The following is a 19,912-nucleotide window of genomic DNA, read 5'->3' as shown; positions in this document are numbered from 1 at the left end:
TTAATTTCGTGGTGGTGAGGGGTTTTTAATTTCGTAGTGGTTAGGTGTTTTTATTACGTGTTTTATGACTGTGAGGTGTTTTTAATTTCGTGGTGGTGAGGTTTTTTAATTTCCTGGTGGTGAGGTGTTTTTATTACGTGTTTTATGGCTGTGAGGTGTTTTTAATTTCGTGGTGGTGAGGGGTTTTTAATTTCCTGGTGGTTAGGTGTTTTTATTACGTGTTTTATGGCTGTGAGGTGTTTTTAATTTCGTGGTGGTGAGGGGTTTTTAATTTCGTAGTGGTTAGGTGTTTTTATTACGTGTTTTATGACTGTGAGGTGTTTTTAATTTCGTGGTGGTGAGGTGTTTTTAATTTCGTAGTGGTTAGGTGTTTTTATTACGTGTTTTATGACTGTGAGGTGTTTTTAATTTCGTGGTGGTGAGGTGTTTTTAATTTCCTGGTGGTGAGGTGTTTTTATTACGTGTTTTATGGCTGTGAGGTGTTTTCAATTTCGTGGTGGTGAGGTGTTTTTAATTTCGTGGTGGTGAGGTGTTTTTATTACGTGTTTTATGACTGTGAGGTGTTTTGAATTACTTGGTGGTGAGGTGTTTTGAATTACGTGGTGGTGAGGTGTTTTGAATTACATGGTGGTGAGGTGTTTTGAATTACGTGGTGGTGAGGTGTTTTGAATTACATGGTGGTGAGGTGTTTTGAATTACATGGTGGTGAGGTGTTTTGAATTACATGGTGGTGAGGTGTTTTGAATTACATGGTGGTGAGGTGTTTTGAATTACATGGTGGTGAGGTGTTTTGAATTACATGGTGGTGAGGTGTTTTGAATTACTTGGTGGTGAGGTGTTTTGAATTACTTGGTGGTGAGGTGTTTTGAATTACGTGGTGGTGAGGTGTTTTGAATTACGTGGTGGTGAGGTGTTTTGAATTACATGGTGGTGAGGTGTTTTGAATTACTTGGTGGTGAGGTGTTTTGAATTACGTGGTGGTGAGGTGTTTTGAATTACGTGGTGGTGAGGTGTTTTGAATTACGTGGTGGTGAGGTGTTTTGAATTACGTGGTGGTGAGGTGTTTTGAATTACTTGGTGGTGAGGTGTTTTGAATTACGTGGTGGTGAGGTGTTTTGAATTACGTGGTGGTGAGGTGTTTTGAATTACGTGGTGGTGAGGTGTTTTGAATTACGTGGTGGTGAGGTGTTTTGAATTACATGGTGGTGAGGTGTTTTGAATTACTTGGTGGTGAGGTGTTTTGAATTACATGGTGGTGAGGTGTTTTGAATTACTTGGTGGTGAGGTGTTTTGAATTACGTGGTGGTGAGGTGTTTTGAATTACGTGGTGGTGAGGTGTTTTGAATTACATGGTGGTGAGATGTTTTGAATTACTTGGTGGTGAGGTGTTTTGAATTACGTGGTGGTGAGGTGTTTTGAATTACATGGTGGTGAGGTGTTTTGAATTACTTGGTGGTGAGGTGTTTTGAATTACATGGTGGTGAGGTGTTTTGAATTACTTGGTGGTGAGGTGTTTTGAATTACGTGGTGGTGAGGTGTTTTGAATTACGTGATGGTGAGGTGTTTTGAATTACATGGTGGTGAGATGTTTTGAATTACTTGGTGGTGAGGTGTTTTGATTTACGTGGTGGTGAGGTGTTTTGAATTACGTGGTGGTGAGGTGTTTTGAATTACGTGGTGGTGAGGTGTTTTGAATTACGTGGTGGTGAGGTGTTTTGAATTACTTGGTGGTGAGGTGTTTTGAATTACGTGGTGGTGAGGTGTTTTGAATTACGTGGTGGTGAGGTGTTTTGAATTACGTGGTGGTGAGGTGTTTTGAATTACTTGGTGGTGAGGTGTTTTGATTTACGTGGTGGTGAGGTGTTTTGAATTACGTGGTGGTGAGGTGTTTTGAATTACGTGGTGGTGAGGTGTTTTGAATTACGTGGTGGTGAGGTGTTTTGAATTACGTGGTGGTGAGGTGTTTTGAATTACGTGGTGGTGAGGTGTTTTGAATTACGTGGTGGTGAGGTGTTTTGAATTACGTGGTGGTGAGGTGTTTTGAATTACGTGGTGGTGAGGTGTTTTGAATTACGTGGTGGTGAGGTGTTTTGAATTACGTGGTGGTGAGGTGTTTTAGATTACTTGGTGGTGAGGTGTTTTGAATTACGTGGTGGCGAGGTGTAATCCTCCCAAACTTCCAGTCTGCACCTACCCCTCCCCTATGTATGTGCTGAGGGGTTCTTTCTTGACAAAAAAACATTCAACCTAAATTGCTTATAAAAATGTAATAATCCAAACACAACAAATACATTTGTGCAAAATAATTGTTTGTATTATGATTGGTGTAAATCATGATAACACAGCAACTCAGGTACAATCATTATTCTCAGCTAAAATAAGCCCGTTCCTCAGTAGCGCTCGCCTCACCAAGCTAGTATACATACATACACTGCCGGTCAAACGTTTTAGAACACCTCAATTTTTCCAGTTTTTATTGAAATTTACGCAGTTTAATGTCTCAATGTACTCGGAAATTAGCATAGAACAAATAAACAATTGGAGATAAAAAAAAGAAATCATACAATCATTTTATTTAACAAAATTTAATTTAAAATTTTGACTCGGCAAAGTAGCCCCTTTTGCAGATATAACCGCCGAACACACTCGTGGCATTCTTTCTACAATGGAAATCAAATATTGTTCGGGAAGTTCTTCCCAACACTGTTGCAGAAGTTCCCACAAATGTGCTGCACTTGTAGATTGCTTTGCTTTCACCCTTCTGTCCGGTTCATCCCAAACCAGCTCGATGCGGTTTAAGTCTGGAGACTGTGCTGGCCATTCCATGATTTGAAGCCTACCGTCTTGTTCTTTTCCTCGAAGGTTGTTTTGACATAGCCTGGAGGTGTGTTTAGGGTCATTATCTTGCTGTAGGATGAACCCCTGACCAACTGGGCGTATACCAGAGGGTATTGCATGGAGCTGCAAAATGCTGTGGTAGCCCTTTTGGTTCAGGGTGCCAGTCGCTCTGTGCAAGTCGCCGACTCTGGATCCAGCAAAAGAGCCCCAGACCATCACGCTTCCTCTTCCATGTTTGACAGTTGGTGTCACACACTGAGGAACCATCCTTTCGCCTACTCGACTGCGTACAAAAACCCTGCGTGATGAACCAAATATTTCAAATTTTGATTCATCGGTCCATAAGACCTTCTTCCAGTCTTCAGTCGTCCACTGGCGGTGCTTCATGGCCCAGGCAAGCCTCTTTTTCTTATTTTGCCATCTTAGCAATGGCTTTCTTGGTATGTCTGCAAATGGTGAGTCATCGCTCTCAACTCTGTTCCAGCCAATCGGAGTCAGGGATAGTGGTAACTGAGTCAACCAATTTGTGTTCACATTACCAATTACGTCATGACTGATGAACCAATCGGTGTCGCTGTCACGTACACATGCTTATAAATGCATGCTCTTTGACTTCCTCTTTCTCTTGGTGTGAATTACCTTGAGGAGTGCAGCACAAAAAGCCTCGGTTATTCTTATTATGTCGTGTTTGTTTTCTTGTATTTTAAAGTTCTGTAGTATAAAACATCTGTCAATAAATATATATATATATATCCCTTTCAAATTTGTCACCTTTTGTTGCCTTATAGCCTGGAATTAAAATGTATGAAATCAGACTTTTTCCCCTTTTATTTACACATCGTAACCCACAACTTCCAAGTGAAAAACAAATACTGAAAATTAATTAAAAATACAAAACGAGAATATCTTCGTTGGATAAGTGTCTTACAATTGTGTCTAAGATAAGTGTCTTACACCGCCATTACAATAGCAATTGTAGATTAGCTCAGGTGTAACCTGAGTCCACCGCCCTTATAATAGCAATCACACCAAGTTAATTGGCCTCCACCTGTGTTATTTCCACCTGTGTAATTGTTGTGATTTTGATTATTTCAGAATAAAATCAGTTGATCATGTAGGTTTCTTCTGCTGGGTGGCGCATTTCACAGCAAAGATTCAACCATGAGCACCAAGGAGCTTTCAAAATACCTCCAGGATAAAGTTGTGGAAAGGCACAGATCAGGGGATGGGTATAAAATATTTCAAATGCCTTGAATATCCCTTGGAGTGAAGACAATCATTAAGAAGTGGAAGGCATATGGTACCACCAAGACCCTGCCTAGATCAGGCCGTCCATCCAAACTGGATGGCCACCTAAGGAGGAAATTGATCAGAGAGGCCACCAAGAAGCCACTCACAACTTTGAAAGAGCTGCAGGCCTTAATGGCAAAAACTGGTCACTGTGTTCATGTGACAACAATATCCCAAGCACTCCACAAGTCTGGCCTATACGGTAGGGTGGCAAGAAGGAAGCCATTACTCTAAAAAGCCCACGTCGAGTCCCATTTGAGGTATGCAAAAAACCACTCCAGAGATTCTGAAGATGTGGCAAAAACTGTTGTGGTGTGACGGAACCAAGATGTAACTTTTTGGCCTAAATGCAAAACGCTACGTTTGGCACAAACCCAACACAACCAAACCAAAAGAACAACATCCCTACTGTGAAGCATGGTGGTGGTAGCATCATGTTATGGGGATGTTTCTCATCAGCAGGGACTGGACACTTGTCAGGATAGAAGGGGAAATGGATGGAGCAAAATACAGAAAAATCCCAGAGGAGAACCTTCTGCCCTCTGCAAGAAAGCAGAAATTGGGGTGGAAGTTCACCTATCAGCATGACAATGACCCAAAGCACACAACCAAAGCTACACTGGAGTGGCTAAGGAACAAAAAGATAAATGTCCTTGAGTGGCCCAGTCAGAGCCTTGACCGAAATCCAATCGAAAATCTGTGGCCGGACTTGAAGATTGCTGTCCATCAACGTTCCCAACGCAACTTGACTGAGTTTTGAACAGTTTTGTCCAGAATAATGGGCAAATATTGCCCAATCAAGGTGTGCAAAGTTGATAGAGACCTATACCAACAGACTCACAGCTGTAATTGCTGTCAAACATGCTTCTACCAAGTATTAACTCAGGGGGGTGGACACTTATCCAAACAAGATAATCTTGTTTTGTATTTGTAATACATTTTCTGAAATTTGTAGAATTTGTTTTTAACTTGTAAGTTGTGGGTTACAATGTGTAAATAAAAGTGAAAAAGTCTGATTGAATGCACTTTAATTCCAGGCTATAAGGCAACAAAAGGTGAAAAATTTGAAAGGGGGTTTGGACTTTCTATAGGCACTATATACAGTACATACAGACCCTGCTGTTGCCGAAAATGCTAACATCTTGAATCGACAAAAGGCTAACATCTTGAATTGACAATGTTGATTGAGGAGATCTCGCGAGATCTTGCCGAGGAGGTCACGTTTTTCGAAGCTGTCCACGCTCTCCACGCGCTCTTGAAGTTAAGTAATTGTTCACAATTGTATTTTTTTTGTCGAAACTGTATTTATATTACGTGTGTGTACCTACAGTGTGTCCCCAGGAAGATTCTCGGTGTTAATCTTTCATACCTGTATAAAATAGTCGATTTTTTCGTGCCATGTTATTTGCGGCCTAGTTCTTTAAGCTTCCAACCTTGAGGCTTTGTTTTCTCTCAGCTGTCGATTGTGGTCCATTTACTTTCGTTCTCTCAGTTTTTTTCCCAGTCTTTTCACCCCATAATTCCTTGTTTAAAATCCTAACTAAAAAAAAACAAAAAAAAACAAAAACATTTCCTTCTTTGTTCTTTTCGTTCGTTCATTCTTCGACCATGTGTATCACCCCCATTCCCCCAGATAGTTTTCACTGTTCAAATTAAAAATGTTTAAACTTTCCCCTGAAGTGCTGTATTCTGTCGTATATTCTAAAACATTTTTCTTCTTCTTCTTTAAAGGGTTGCTTTCGACTTGCTCACCAAATCTATTCATTCCAAAAGAAAAATTCCAGCTCTTACAGTTCCTCCTTTCTACATTCCCTAAACTCACCTGCACTCCACCCCCCCCCCCCCCCCCCCTCCCACCTCCAGCGTCCTTAAACGTATCTCTGACTCGAAAATCACAAGAAAGTCATTTTGCAATAAATGTTCGTTTCCCATTAATCGAACAACACTTTATAAAATGCAAACTCACCCCTCCCCTCCAAATCTTCCCCATCACCCATCCCTTTCAAATCTCCTCCCTTGTCCCTCCCCTCCTAAACTCCCACCCCACCCCTCCCCTCCAAATCTCCCCCCCCCCACCCCTCCCCTCCAAATCTCCCCCATCTCCCATCCCTTTCAAATCCCCCCCCTTGCCCCTTTCCTCCTAAACTCCCCCCTAACGCCCCCCCTTACCCCTCCCCTTAAAATCTCCCCACCCTCATTTTTTTCTCCATTTCCCCCCTCTCACCCCTCCTCCTCAAAGCGTCCTCCCCGCTCCTTCCCCCTTCCAACTCTCACCTCCATCTCCCCCAAACTTCTTCCTCGCTCTGCCCCCCCCCTCCTCAAATAACACCTCATTGTGCCTCACCCAATCACCATCAAACCTTTTGTCCACCCCATCTTTCCCTTTCTCCTAGCTATTCTGAAATCTCTGACACACCTTCAACAGCTCTCCCTACCTCTTCCTCCTCTTCCACATCTTACCGTACCCCTCCCCCCCCCCCCCCCCCCCTGTTCTGTATCCGATGCACCTCCGTCCTCTTCATTAACGGTATGGACCTCAAACATCCGGGGCCTTCGCTCAAACTTGACGGATCTCTTCATATAGGTTCCTTCTGACAACCCAGACTTGATCTGCTTAACAGAAACTTTCCTTCTTCAGGATGTCTCTGATTCCTTAATATCTCTTTCGGGTTACTCCCTCCTCCAGTATGATAGACCTGAGCCTCGTCCTGGAGGTGGGGTTGCTATCTTTATCAAAAACTCTCTTCCTCACTTGCCCTGCACTGCCCTCTCTCCACCTCACCCCCAGGAGTACCTCTGGCTTGGCTTCCCCTTCGCTCCCACTTTTTGTTCATATGTGTGTTGTACCGTCCACCAAACAGTGATGACTCCATCTACATCTCGCTGTCTGATAATATGGACCAACTTCTATCAACTCATCCCAACTCTCTCTTCCTCATATGTGGTGATTTCAATTGTCACCATGCCAGTTGGCTGGGTGTGGGTACCTCTCTCACCAGCCATGGCTCCTCAGCAAAGGACTTCTGCGACTCACTGGGACTGACACAATCTGTCAATTTCCCGACCTGAATCTCAGTCAACGGAGCATCTTCTCTTCTAGACTTGGTTATGACTAACTTCCCTGCAAATGTCTGCTGCTCTTCTTCTGCTCATCTGATCAAAGTGGACATCTCTCTGACCATTCTCAGAGAGCCTCCTCAGCGTCGACGAGTCTGGCATTTCACTCAGGCCAACTGGCACGGTCTTCAAGCAGCCATCAATCATCTGGACTGGTCTCCCGTCTCTACCGCCTCTGACATCAACTCATCCTGGGAATTCTTCCAAAGTAAATTGCTCTCTCTCATGCACAGATTTATCCCATCTCGTCTTCAGTTGTCATGCCCTTCCTCCCGTCCATGGTTCAAGGAATCTTGTGGCAAGGCACTTGCCCAGAAACAACTTGCCTTCACCTCCTGGAAAGCAAATCCAACGGAAGGAAATCTCATTTCCTTTCACAAAGCCCGAAAAAAGGGTGCGTCCACCCTCAGGAGAGCCAGGAAACAATATCTCTCCTCTCTCAAGTCTGAACTCTCAAACATGTCTCCCTCTTCCAAATCCTGGTGGCATCTGGTCAAATCTGTTTGTGGTGTTTGTTCCCCCTCCATCCCCTCCCTTACCTCAAACGGCTACACAGCTGACTCCGCTCGTGAAAAAGCTGAATGCCTCAACTCTGTGTTTGCCTCTAAATCTTGTGTCCCAATCCCATCCCTCTCTGTACCCATCGTACCCAGTCGTACTCAGCTGCTCCTGGACTCTGTGTCCTTTCCTCCGGACAAGGTGGAAAAGTTTCTGTCAACCCTCGACTCTGATTCTGCAACTGGACCTGACGGCATCAGCCCACGGGTTCTAAAATCCTGCTCTTCCCCTCTTTCACTCCCTCTATCTGTTCTCTTCACCATCTCTTTTGCTCAAGGTTATCTGCCATCAGCTTGGAAATCAGCCAACATCACCGCTTTACACAAAAAAGGTGCAAAAACAGATCCTTGCAACTACAGACCAATCAGCCTTCTCCAAATTATCAGCAAAGTCATGGAATCCATCATTGCCTCGGATATCAAATCTTTCCTCTTCTCCAATGGCTTGATCTCTGACCATCAATTTGGTTTCAGACCAGGTCACGCTACTCTGGGCATGCTGCTTCTGCTGTCTCAACAATGGATGGAGGTCCTCAATGCCAAACAGGAAATTAGAGCTGTCTCCCTTGACATATCACGTGCCTTCGATACGGTCTGGCACCCCGCTCTGCTCACCAAACTCTCCTCCTATGGTATCCATGGAAATCTCCACGCATGGCTTACGGACTTCCTCTCGAGTCGTAGTCAACGTGTGGCCCTGAATGGGTTTCTTTCATTTCCCCTTCCTGTTCAGGCTGTAGTTCCCCAAGGCAGTGTTCTGGGCCCTGTGCTTTTTCTGGTCTTCATCAATGATCTTTCTGACTCTCTTGAAAACCCTCTCCACCTCTTTGCTGATGACTCCACTCTCTGCCGCTCCATTCCTCATCCCTCAGATCGGCAGTCTGCAGCCTTCTCACTCTCTGCAGACCTGGACAAAATCACAGACTGGTCAAACAAGTGGAACATGTCTTTCAATCCTGACAAATCTCACACTCTTACTATGTCTCTCCGAAAAGACCGATTGGACAACCCTCCCATCTACTTTCTGAACAATCCTCTCCAAGAAGTTCTGTCACTCAAGCGTTTGGGTCTCACTATCTGCCATGATCTTTCCTGGGAAAACCACATTTCCAATCTGGCCTCCAAAGCCAGTCGCCGACTGGACATCCTCCGTCGTGCGACGTCCTTCCCTGGCACACCTGGGCTGCTCACCACATACAAGGCTTTCATCCGCAGCCCAATGGACTACTGTTCTCCCATCTGGGCCGGTGCTCCTGCCTCACACCTAGCTCGGCTTCACGCTGTTGAAACCAAAGCTTTCAGCATCATTGGAATCTCCCGCGATGAAGTTAACTCCGAGGGCCTTTCATTTACTCACCGCAGGGAGGTGGGTGGTCTTTCTGTCTTCTACCGACTCCTCTCTGGCCTTGCTCCCCCAGCTCTATCTGTGCTCTGTCCCCCAAATATTCCTACAGGTCACACAAGATCTGCCTGCAACCCTCCTATGGTTAAACTACCAAAATCAAGACCCTCTGCTCACCTTCACTCTTTCATTCCTCTTTTCTCCCGCCTCTGGAACAAACTCCCTCACTCTCTTCAATCCCACTCCTCCCTCCAGGTCTTTAAAACAGCTGTTCACCACCCTCTCTTATCTTCCCACATCCAAAACCTTGATCTTTTCTACCCCCGCTAATTTCACACCAGAGCCACTTTTTTGAAATACCAACTTCTTTCCTGGAAGTCTTTGCAGTGTCCTTGTGTTTATACTTCTCCCACCCCTCCCCCTCCCCTTCCCACGCCTCCTCCACCCCAAGCCCTCTCCCTCCCACAGATGTCCCGATGTCCCTCCTCTCAAATGTTGTGTTTGTGCTTCCCCTTCTCTCCCCATCTTGTCTACCGCTCCCCTTATTATATGTTTTGTGTGTGTTTGATTTTTTTTTGTGTGATAAATGTTAGCTCTTTCACGAGCCTCGATCCTGTATACAACAACAACAACAAAAAAAAGCAGAAATTGGATTGCGCATATTTGTTCTTTGTGATGGACAAAAATGGAACGCATCGCACCTGGCACTCTACTTTGAGAGAGTATCAGAAGTCTGAGAACAAGCTCAGTTGATGTTAAATGCTCATGCACTTGTATACGTGAAGACAAATTAGAATGTCGTTCCTTACATTAATTTTAATATCCAACGCAATGATAATTAATCGATACTGTACATTGATAGAGTTAATGTGTGAAGGTACCAAGTAAATGGATAATTACTCCTTTACATTTTGTTCTTCTGGTTGCTTTTCCTACCCTTTCAAAGTTCAATTCTGCTGTACCAAACTGTCTTCAAGGAAAGGGCAAATGTTGTGTCCTGTACATTGATGATGTAAAAGCTCATGTGATCCTGGACACCAGAGGGCACTCGTAAAGGGGGGCGAAAAAGGAGCTGGAGAGAGGAATATGGCGGTGGTTGAGTAAAGGCTGTTTATTGTGTGCCTGTGGTCTGGATCTGATTTCTTCTATATACAACACTCAGGTTGGTGATGATGTACATGACACACAACAACCTGGTTACCTTTGACACGAAACCGTAGATTACTCCTGTGGGAAGGCAAACAAGACAGGTGTATGCACATGCTTATCAGATAAACATTCCTTCTTTCCCAGGATGGCGAAGCCAAGGAATGGCCTGCCCCTTAAAGTAATGGCAGCACCGTCCTTGGAAGCGTTTTATCGGTATTTGTTGAGAGGCCATAACTAAGTTCCACCCACCCTGCACTTTGTGCTCTTGTGGCACACACGCAAGTGCAATAAAACACGTTCTGCACTAATCTTCCCGATTAGAGGAGGCAGACAAGCCAGAAAAATAGGAAGGGGGGAGTTGAAACTTTTTTGTATCGCTTTTCAAATGGGAAAATTGTGCATATGTCCCAAGCCATTCCACATCAGCCTGGTTGTTGTCTCTCCCAAAACGTAGCGACCTGAGCAATTGGGGTAATATCTGCTTCGAACATGGGCAAAAGGGAGTCAAAGTTGTGCCATTTTGCCAGTGCAGTACTGATGTAGTTGAACTTGATCCCAAGCGTCACCACTAGAGGGCGCCATCTACCACCATTTGCTTCTTCAGCTCAGTGATGTTGATGAGTTTGGGCAAGTTGTCCAGTATGTAAAACTCTGGTAAAGCCATTTAACAAAAGGATGTGATTTTAAGGTGAATATTAAAGGCCACAGCCCACAGGGCCACTGGGATGACCTAGAGGTACGCACACCCGCCCAGAGGTCTCGCCTGGGTTTGAATCCCGACACAGCTATAAACTGTCATCCCGGTGTTTCACAAGCAGGGTGAGGTATCAATGTGTGTGCCGTCCCTCTGTCCCTCCGATGGAAGTTAAAAGTGTCCCGTTTGTCAGCATCAGTTGGTGGACGTTAAAGATCTCACGGTGTCCTTCGCAAAGAGTAGGCAAGGTAACGCCGGCAGCCGGCACCCTGAACAAATTCCGAATCCATGCCATACTGCTGGAAAGGCAATGGCAACCCACACCCTTGCTCAGGAAGCTGCTTCAGCAGCACTGATGCTCTGTGGCAGAGTATGGCACATCAGGAGGGAAGATTAAAGGCCATAAACAAACATCTCCCTGTTCATTCCTTTGTTTAGTTTCTGCTTTGGGCAGCCAGGGATCCAGAATAGCTTAGATAGTCCACTCGCCCCTGAGCTCCCCAGTCTGAGTTAGTTTCCCGACCTGACCTGCTTCCTGTTTAAGGCAGGTGTTCCGTTTGGGTTCTATTTTAGGGGAAGTGGGAAAATTTGAGGTCTTGAAGTCACATTTTACATTGCGTGTAATTCCACATTACAAACTGTATTTCCCTTGTGCACATGTATTCACATATTATGTGAAGGAAATAAAATGTGTAGATTACATCATTTCTGGATCTGATGAATTATTGGCAGTACACATTTTGGAGAACTGAATGTGCAGCATCTCACTCAAGATGTCGAAATGTCATACATGTGTAATTGTGTATGCCCGTGGGTTTCCCACAGGTTCCCCACTAGTCCTAACTAATATACGAGATAGGATCAAAAATTTGAATTTCTACCTCCAACCAAACTTGACATTTCATTCCTCAACAAGTTCTCGAAACAGAATTCAGTGTCTGTAAGTTCAAGGAGAGGATGATAAAAAATAAATAAATTAAGTTTGGCTCTAATTTGTCTTCTTCTCTACAGGCTAAGAACTCCTACTTACTCGGCTTTAGCAAGAAATCATGTTGAGGGATGTAAAGCAGAATACTTCCCACAATCCAGACTTTGAGCATTTGCAAGAACTCCACAACAATGGACTTCTTAGAGGTTGCCAAATTGTGCTCCACGTCACAAACAGTGGATTCATGAATAGACGAGTTTCACCACACTATACTTCCCACAGTGGTTAACATACTCTTATCGGCTTTAGGTTGATAAAATATGTTATACTCGCATTTTACCGTCGCTTCACTGACGGTGTTTGAACAACATGACTTGAGGCCATCAGATCAAGTGTAAGTCAGCAAAAAGCAGAACAAAGCAAGACAAACTGAACAACTTGTTTTTGTTTCACGTCAGTACTGGGAAGGAGAACATATAAGTGAAACAGAAACTGGTCTACTTCACGTTTCACTTGTTGTTCAAGTTGTAAAGAATTCCGATTATTACCTACGCCACCAAAGGTGGATGGAGGTTATGTTTTCACCCCTGTCTGTTTGTTACTTGCCGGAATAGATTCCGGCAAGTAGGTTGGTTGGTTGGTTTGTCTGTCTGTTTGTGCGCAGTAGTACGTCTACCTCGTTGCACATAGAATCGCCATACTTTACACACATATTTGCCTTGCCCTGGAATAGACTGTGCCCAATTTTTAACTCTCTAGGCCCAAGGTCTCCATTATGACGTCATAATTCGACAAGTACAAAACTTCATCCAATCAAGATGAAATTCTTGAGCGCCATGTCGGCATTACAATAAATGTCTGATGTCTGATGGCCTCCAATAAACTGGTGGAGGAAAAAAAAAAATGATGACGTCATCGGTCACGTGGTTCGGCCGCCATATTGGAAAAACCGAAAAACTTTGCACCTCTATATCTCCGAAAGCGCTGAATAGAAAAAATTGAGACGGCTCATTGTAAAGAATTCTCCATGGGGAATAAAATATGTTAACGATGATGTCATGGGTGCCTCCATTAACAAAAAAAAAAACCACCTTTAGAGGCCATTTTTCCCCGCAAAGCGGGGGTTGGCCTTTTTCGGGGACCATGGTTGTTGTTGTTTTTTGGTCCCCTTTTTGAAGCAATGTTTTACGGCCGGATGCCCTTCCTGACGCCAACCCTTTTTGCCGCCTTTAACGACAAACAGGGAATTACCAGTGAACTGGTACTCAATTAGCCGACCTCGGAAGGATGACAGGCTGAGTCAACCCCCCTGGCGTTAATTCAGCGATCGACCAGCGACCGGCGCCCCCCGGCGATCGACCATTATGACGTCATAATTCGACAAGTAAAAAATTTCATCCAATCAAGATGCAATTTCTTGAGTGCCATGTCGGCATAAACTGGTGGAGAAAAAAAAACCAATGATGAAGTCATCGGTCACGTGATTCGGCCGCCATCTTGGAAAAACCGAAAAGATTTGCACCTCCATATCTACGAAAGCGCTGAATAGAAAAAATTGAGACATGGCTCATTGCAAATAATTCTCAATGGGGAATAAAATATGTTAATGATGATGTCATAGGTGCCTCCATTATAACGTCATAATTCGACAAGTACAAAACTTCATCCAATCAAAATGAAATTTCTTTTGAGCGCCATGTCGGCATAATCTGGTGGAGAAAACAAATAATGGGTGACGTCATCGGTCACGTGGTTCGGCCGCCATATTTTCTGTCTGTCTGTTTGTCTATCTGGTTGTGTGCAGTACTATGTCTACATCATTGCACATAGCATCGCCATACTTTACACACATTTATTTTATGAATAAAGTACATTCCGGCATGTCCTCGGTCTCTGACCGATTTTTCATTACCTGCCGGAAAAGATTCCGGCAAGTATATTGATTGGTTGGTTTGTCTGTCTGTCTGTTTGTCTGCAGTACTACGTCTACACCGTTGCACGTAAAATCGCAAAACTTTACACACATATTTGTCTTGCCCTGGAATAGACTGTGCCCAATTTTTAACTCTCTCGGCCCAAGGCCTCCATTATGACGTCATAATTCGATAATTCGACAAGTACAAAACGTCATCCAATCAAGATGCAATTTCTTGAGCGACATGACGTCATAAGCTGGTGGAGAAAAAAATAATGATGACGTCATCGGTAACGTGGTTCGGCCGCCATCTTGGAAAAACCTAAAAACTTTGCACCTCTATATCTCAGAAAGTGCTGAATAGAAAAAATTGAGACATGGCTCATTGTAAAGAACTCTCCATGGGGAATAAAATATGTTAATGATGATGTCATAGGTGCCTCCATTATGACGTCATAATTCGACAAGTACAAAACTTCATCCGATCAAGATGAAATTTCTTGAGCATCACCAAGGAATAAATTAGTTTAGAAAACAAATAATTATGACGTCATCGGTCACGTGGTTCGGCCGTTATATTTGTCCAAAATGGCCCATAGAAAAGTACATTCCGGCAAGTCCTCGGTCTCTGACCGATTTTTCATCTGTTTGTCTGTCTGTTTGTTTGTGAACAAAATACCTCAAAAAGTTGTGGACGGATTCGGACGAAATTTGGCAGAGATGTAGCGTATCTGACAAGGACTAAATGATTAGATTTTGGTGAAGATCCGGATTCGGATCCTGCTACTAGAATTTTTTAAGTGATTCTTCACCAATGGGCGATATGGCCAAAAACGATACATAGCAGGATATCTCAAAAAGTTGTGGACGGATTTGGACTAAACTTGGTGGAGAGGTTTTGTGTCTGACAAGGAAGAATCGATTCGATTTTGGTGAAGATCTGAATATGGTTCCGGATATGACAATTTTTATTTTTTTTACGTGATTCTTCACCATTGAGTGATATGGCCAACCAGCTGGAGGTATGCTCTCTACTGAGTGCCGTTCTGGTCTTCATAATATGATTACATTGTTACCGGTTCGGTGGGAGTGGTGAGGAGACTTCTCAGATCCAATTTGATGTGTTAGTAAGCAACCACAGACGCTGGGTGAAACGCTGAACTTAGGTAGGGTCCAGTGTCCAAATCCCACTTTACCTTCCTGGTTAATTAATCATACAGATAAGGCCTGTGCTTCCCAATGCCCCACTGCTGTCAATCATAACGGCTGAGCGATACCGCAAGTGTACCATTGGCTAATGACTAACCATAGTGAAACGGTGGGGCAGAACTCCCTGCCAATAATTGCACACAATGGAAAGAGATGATCAGGCAGCCTGGAAAGCAGTCTGTAAAGGATTGGCAAAGGCATATATTTACTAGGCAAACAGGGACACATAAGAAAGTTATTACCACGAGCACATTAGCCCACTTAGTCAGTCAACTTCACACAATTCATACACACACAGGCGCCAACAATCATTCCAGAGGGGAAAGGAGATAAGAAAGAGTGATAGACATTGAAAGAAATTAGGTCGAGCCTTATGGTTTGCCTCTCGCTCACCCGTCGCAACATTGTGGGGTCACGTTATTCCCAACGTATGAAAGGGGAGGGGGAGAAAGATGAGGAGGGTAGAAGATGTATTTCTCAGTGTAGGGAGAGGTGCAGGTGAATGCCTGCTCTGCTTCAGAGGAAAGTGTGAGATGCGAGTCAGTAACCCAGCCATAAACGAGACAAGAGATTATTGTTGAATACCCTTGTGCATTCAAAGTGAAGAAATTAGAAGTAGGGAAAGCCGGAGATGGATAGTGTAAATTAGTACGTTTGGTCGGCAGGTCTAGGAAAACTCCGCTGGCTGCTTGATCCATGTGTCAGCTCTCCATTGCACCATGTTATCAGCAGGTTCGTCCATGCAGGCTGTGTTCTCACATGGTTCATCCTCGCAGAGGTTGTCCTCGAGGGGTTCATCCTCGCAGGGTTCGTCCTAGCAGGCTTTGTTCTCGCAGGGTTCGTCCTCGCAGGGTTCGTCCTAGCAGGCTTTGTTCTCACAGGGTTCATCGTAGCAGGCTTTGTTCTCACAGGGTTCATCCGAGCAGGCTTTGTTCTCACAGGGTTCATCCTAGCAGGCTTTGTTCTCACAGGGTTCGTCCGAGCAGGCTTTGTTCTCACAGGGTTCGTCCTAGCAGGCTTTGTTCTGACAGGGTTCATCCTAGCAGTGGTTGTCCTCGCAGGTTTCATCCTAGCAGTGGTTGTCCTCGCAGGGTTCATCCGAGCAGGCTTTGTTCTGACAGGGTTCGTCCTAGCAGTGGTTGTCCTCGCAGGTTTCGTGCTAGCAGGCTTTGTTCTCACAGGGTTCATCATAGCAGGCTTTGTTCTGACAGGGTTCGTCCAAGCAGTGGTTGTCCTCGCAGGTTTCGTGCTAGCAGGCTTTGTTCTCACAGGGTTCGTCCTAGCAGGCTTTGTTCTCACAGGGTTCGTGCTAGCAGGCTTTGTTCTCACAGGGTTCATCATAGCAGGCTTTGAACTCACAGGGTTCGTCCTCGCAGTGGTTGTCCTCGCAGGGTTCGTCCTAGCAGGCTTTGTTCTCACAGGATTCGTCCTAGCAGGCTTTGTTCTCACAGGGTTCGTCCTAGCAGGCTTTGTTATCACAGGGTTCATCGTAGCAGACTTTGTTCTCACAGGGTTCGTCCTCGCAGTGGTTGACCGAGCAGGGTTCGTCCGAGCAGGCTTTGTTTTCACAGGGTTCATCGTAGCAGGCTTTGTTCTCACAGGGTTCGTCCTCGCAGTGGTTGACCTCGCAGGGTTCGTCCTCGCAGTGATTGTCCTCGCAGGGTTCGTCCTAGCAGGCTTTGTTCTCACAGGGTTTGTCCTAGCAGGCTTTGTTATCACAGGGTTCATCGTAGCAGGCTTTGTTCTCACAGGGTTCGTCCTCGCAGTGGTTGACCTCGCAGGGTTCGTCCTCACAGGGTTCGTCCTAGCAGGCTTTGTTCTCACAGGTTTCGTGCTAGCAGGCTTTGTTCTCACAGGTTTCGTGCCAGCAGGCTTTGTTCTCACAGGGTTCATCGTAGCAGGCTTTGTTCTCACAGGGTTCGTCCTTGCAGTGGTTGACCTCGCAGGGTTCGTCCGAGCAGGCTTTGTTCTCACAGGGTTCGTCCTAGCAGGCTTTGTTCTCACAGGGTTCGTCCTAGCAGGCTTTGTTCTCACAGGGTTCATCGTAGCAGGCTTTGTTCTCACAGGGTTCGTCCTCGCAGTGGTTGACCTAGCAGGGTTTGTCCGAGCAGGCTTTGTTCTCACAGGGTTCATCGTAGCAGGCTTTGTTCTCACAGGGTTCGTCCTAGCAGGCTTTGTTCTCACAGGGTTCGTCCTAGCAGGCTTTGTTCTCACAGGGTTCGTCCTCGCAGTGGTTGACCTCGCAGGGTTCATCCGAGCAGGCTTTGTTCTCACAGGGTTCGTCCTCGCAGGCTTTGTTCTCGCAGGGTTCGTCCTTGCAGGCTTTGTCCGCGCAGGATTCGTCCTAGCAGGCTTTGTCCGCGCAGGGTTCGTCCTAGCAGGCTTTGTTCTCACAGGGTTCGTCCTCGCAGGCTTTGTTCTCACAGGGTTCGTCTTAGCAGGCTTTGTCCGCGCAGGGTTCGTCCTAGCAGGCTTTGTTCTCACAGGGTTCGTCCTAGCAGGCTTTGTTCTCACAGGGTTCGTCCTAGCAGGCTTTGTTCTCACAGGGTTCGTCCTAGCAGGCTTTGTTCTCACAGGGTTCGTCCTAGCAGGCTTTGTTCTCACAGGGTTCGTCCTAGCAGGCTCTGTCCGCGCAGGGTTCGTCCTAGCAGGCTTTGTTCTCACAGGGTTCGTCCTAGCAGGCTTTGTTCTCACAGGGTTCGTCCTAGCAGGCTTTGTCCGCGCAGGGTTCGTCCGAGCAGGCTTTGTTCTCACAGGTTTCGCGCTAGCAGGCTTTGTTCTCACAGGTTTCGTGCTAGCAGGCTTTGTTCTCACAGGGTTCATCGTAGCAGGCTTTGTTCTCACAGGGTTCATCCTCGCAGGGATTCTCCTCGAGGGGTTCATCCTCGCAGGGGTTGTCCTCGTGAGGTTCGTCCTCGCAGCCTTTGTTCTCACAGGGTTCATCCTCGCAGGGGTTGTCCTCGCAGGCTTTGTTCTCACAGGGTTCATCCTCGCCGGGTTGTCCTCGCAGGCTTTGTTCCCACAGGGTTGTCCGAGCAGGGTTTGTCCGAGCAGCCTTTGTTCTCACAGGGCTCACTCCGTGGTGAGGAACATGGAGCATGCCAATCCACGCTAGTTAAAACAATAAACAGCACAAGGGTGAGCAAACAAAACCTCCATTTGGTAATTTGGCAAGAACAGGAGTCAATACATAATGTGTGTATATACAGTCACGTGAAAAAGTAAGTACACCCCAATATGGTGCGAGTGTCCAGATCAGCATAGTAATGCAGCAACACCAATGGGTCTGTGTCACTCCTATCAGAACAGCGTCCAACAATGTTGCTGACTGTGCCGTCATCTACAGTCACGTGAAAAAGTAAGTACACCCCATGTAAAGTTTTGACTTTTTCAACATATTTCAACATACAGCTATTTGATCTTCATTTCAACAATATTGATAGATAAAGGTGATATAATATAACAAATATCATGAACATTTACATTTTGTAGTAATCCCGGTCGATCGCTGAATTAACGCCAGGGGGGTTGACTCAGCCTGTCATCCTTCCGAGGTCGGCTAATTGAGTACCAGTTCACTGGTAATTCCCTGTTTGTCGTTAAAGGCGGCGAAAAGGGTGGGCGTCAGGAAGGGCATCCGGCCGTAAAACATTGCTTCAAATAGGGGACCGAAAAACAACAACAACCACGGTTCCCGAAAAAGGCCAACCCCCGCCTTGCGGGGAAAAATGGCCTCTAAAGGTGGTTATATATATATATATATTTACATTTTGTAGTCCATTGCATAATTTAAATAAACATAAATGCAAATTTCGCATGTGGAAAAAGTAAGTACACCCCTACATTTATCATTACTTCAAATACCTAAAATTAGAATCAGGTGCCCCAGCTCAGGTGCAAATGATTACAACATCGTTCGAGAGGATCTTGGAGGAACCTGTCATATTTAAACCTCAGACATTTAGTTTGGTTTGCTCTTTGTTGTTGAAGTGTGTGGCGTCACCATGCCTAGATCAAAAGAGCTCTCTGAGGCCTTCAGAAAGAAGGTTATAGATGCCTACGAGTCTGGGAAGGGATTTAAAAAGATCTCCAAACAATTTGAAATCAATCATTCGACTGTCCGGAAGATCATCTACAAGTGGAGAAGATTCCAAACACCTGCCAACTTGTTCAGGCCAGGCCGCCCCAGCAAGTTCAGCCCGAGAGCAGACCGCAAGATGCTGAAAGAAGTCTCTAAGAACCCCAGAATGTCATCATGGGACATACAGGTAGCTCTTGCCACTGTTGATGTCAAAGTGCACGAGTCTACCATTAGAAAGAGGCTGCACAAATTTGATCTACATGGGAGGTGTGCCAGGAGGAAACCTTTGCTGTCCAGAAAGAACATCAGGGCAAGACTAAAGTTTGCCAATGAACACCTAGGCAAAGACCAGCACTTCTGGAACAATGTGCTCTGGACAGATGAGTCAAAGGTAGAGCTGTTTGGCCACAGTACCAGAAGACATGTTTGGCGAAAACCAAAGACAGCATTTGACCACAAGAACCTGATACCAACTGTAAAGCATGGTGGTGGAAATATTATGGTTTGGGGCAGCTTTGCTGCATCAGGGCCTGGGCAGCTCACCATCATAGAATCCACTATGAATTCTTCATTGTACCAGAGGGTACTTGAGGATAATGTGAGGCCATCTGTCGGAAAGTTGAAGCTCAACCGAAGGTGGACCTTGCAACATAACAATGACCCTAAACATACCAGTAAATCCACAAAGGAATGGCTGAAAAGAAAGAAATGGAGGGTTCTGGAATGGCCAAGTCAAAGCCCGGATCTAAATCCCATCGAGATGTTGTGGGGGGATTTGAAACGAGCTGTGCA

The 19,912-nt window shown here is 45.3% G+C and overlaps 1 long non-coding RNA gene across 1 annotated transcript in view; it reads right to left on the bottom strand.

Annotated features, from left to right (window-relative positions):
• Nucleotides 1–15,220: 15,220 nt before the first annotated feature.
• The window catches only part of LOC137426268 (uncharacterized), a 10,525-nt gene continuing 5,833 nt past the window's right edge, over nt 15,221–19,912 (bottom strand). Inside the window, exon 2 of the long non-coding RNA XR_010984247.2 lies at nt 15,221–18,150. This is a non-coding gene — a long non-coding RNA (uncharacterized LOC137426268). The remainder of the gene's footprint in view (nt 18,151–19,912) is intronic.

This window comes from Myxine glutinosa, chromosome 4 (genome assembly GCF_964187855.1).
Source record: "Myxine glutinosa chromosome 4, kmMyxGlut1.1, whole genome shotgun sequence".
Classification (NCBI taxonomy): Eukaryota; Metazoa; Chordata; class Myxini; order Myxiniformes; family Myxinidae; genus Myxine; species Myxine glutinosa.
The sequence above is the reverse complement of the archived record's forward strand: the minus strand, read 5'-3'. Positions and strand labels throughout refer to the sequence as shown.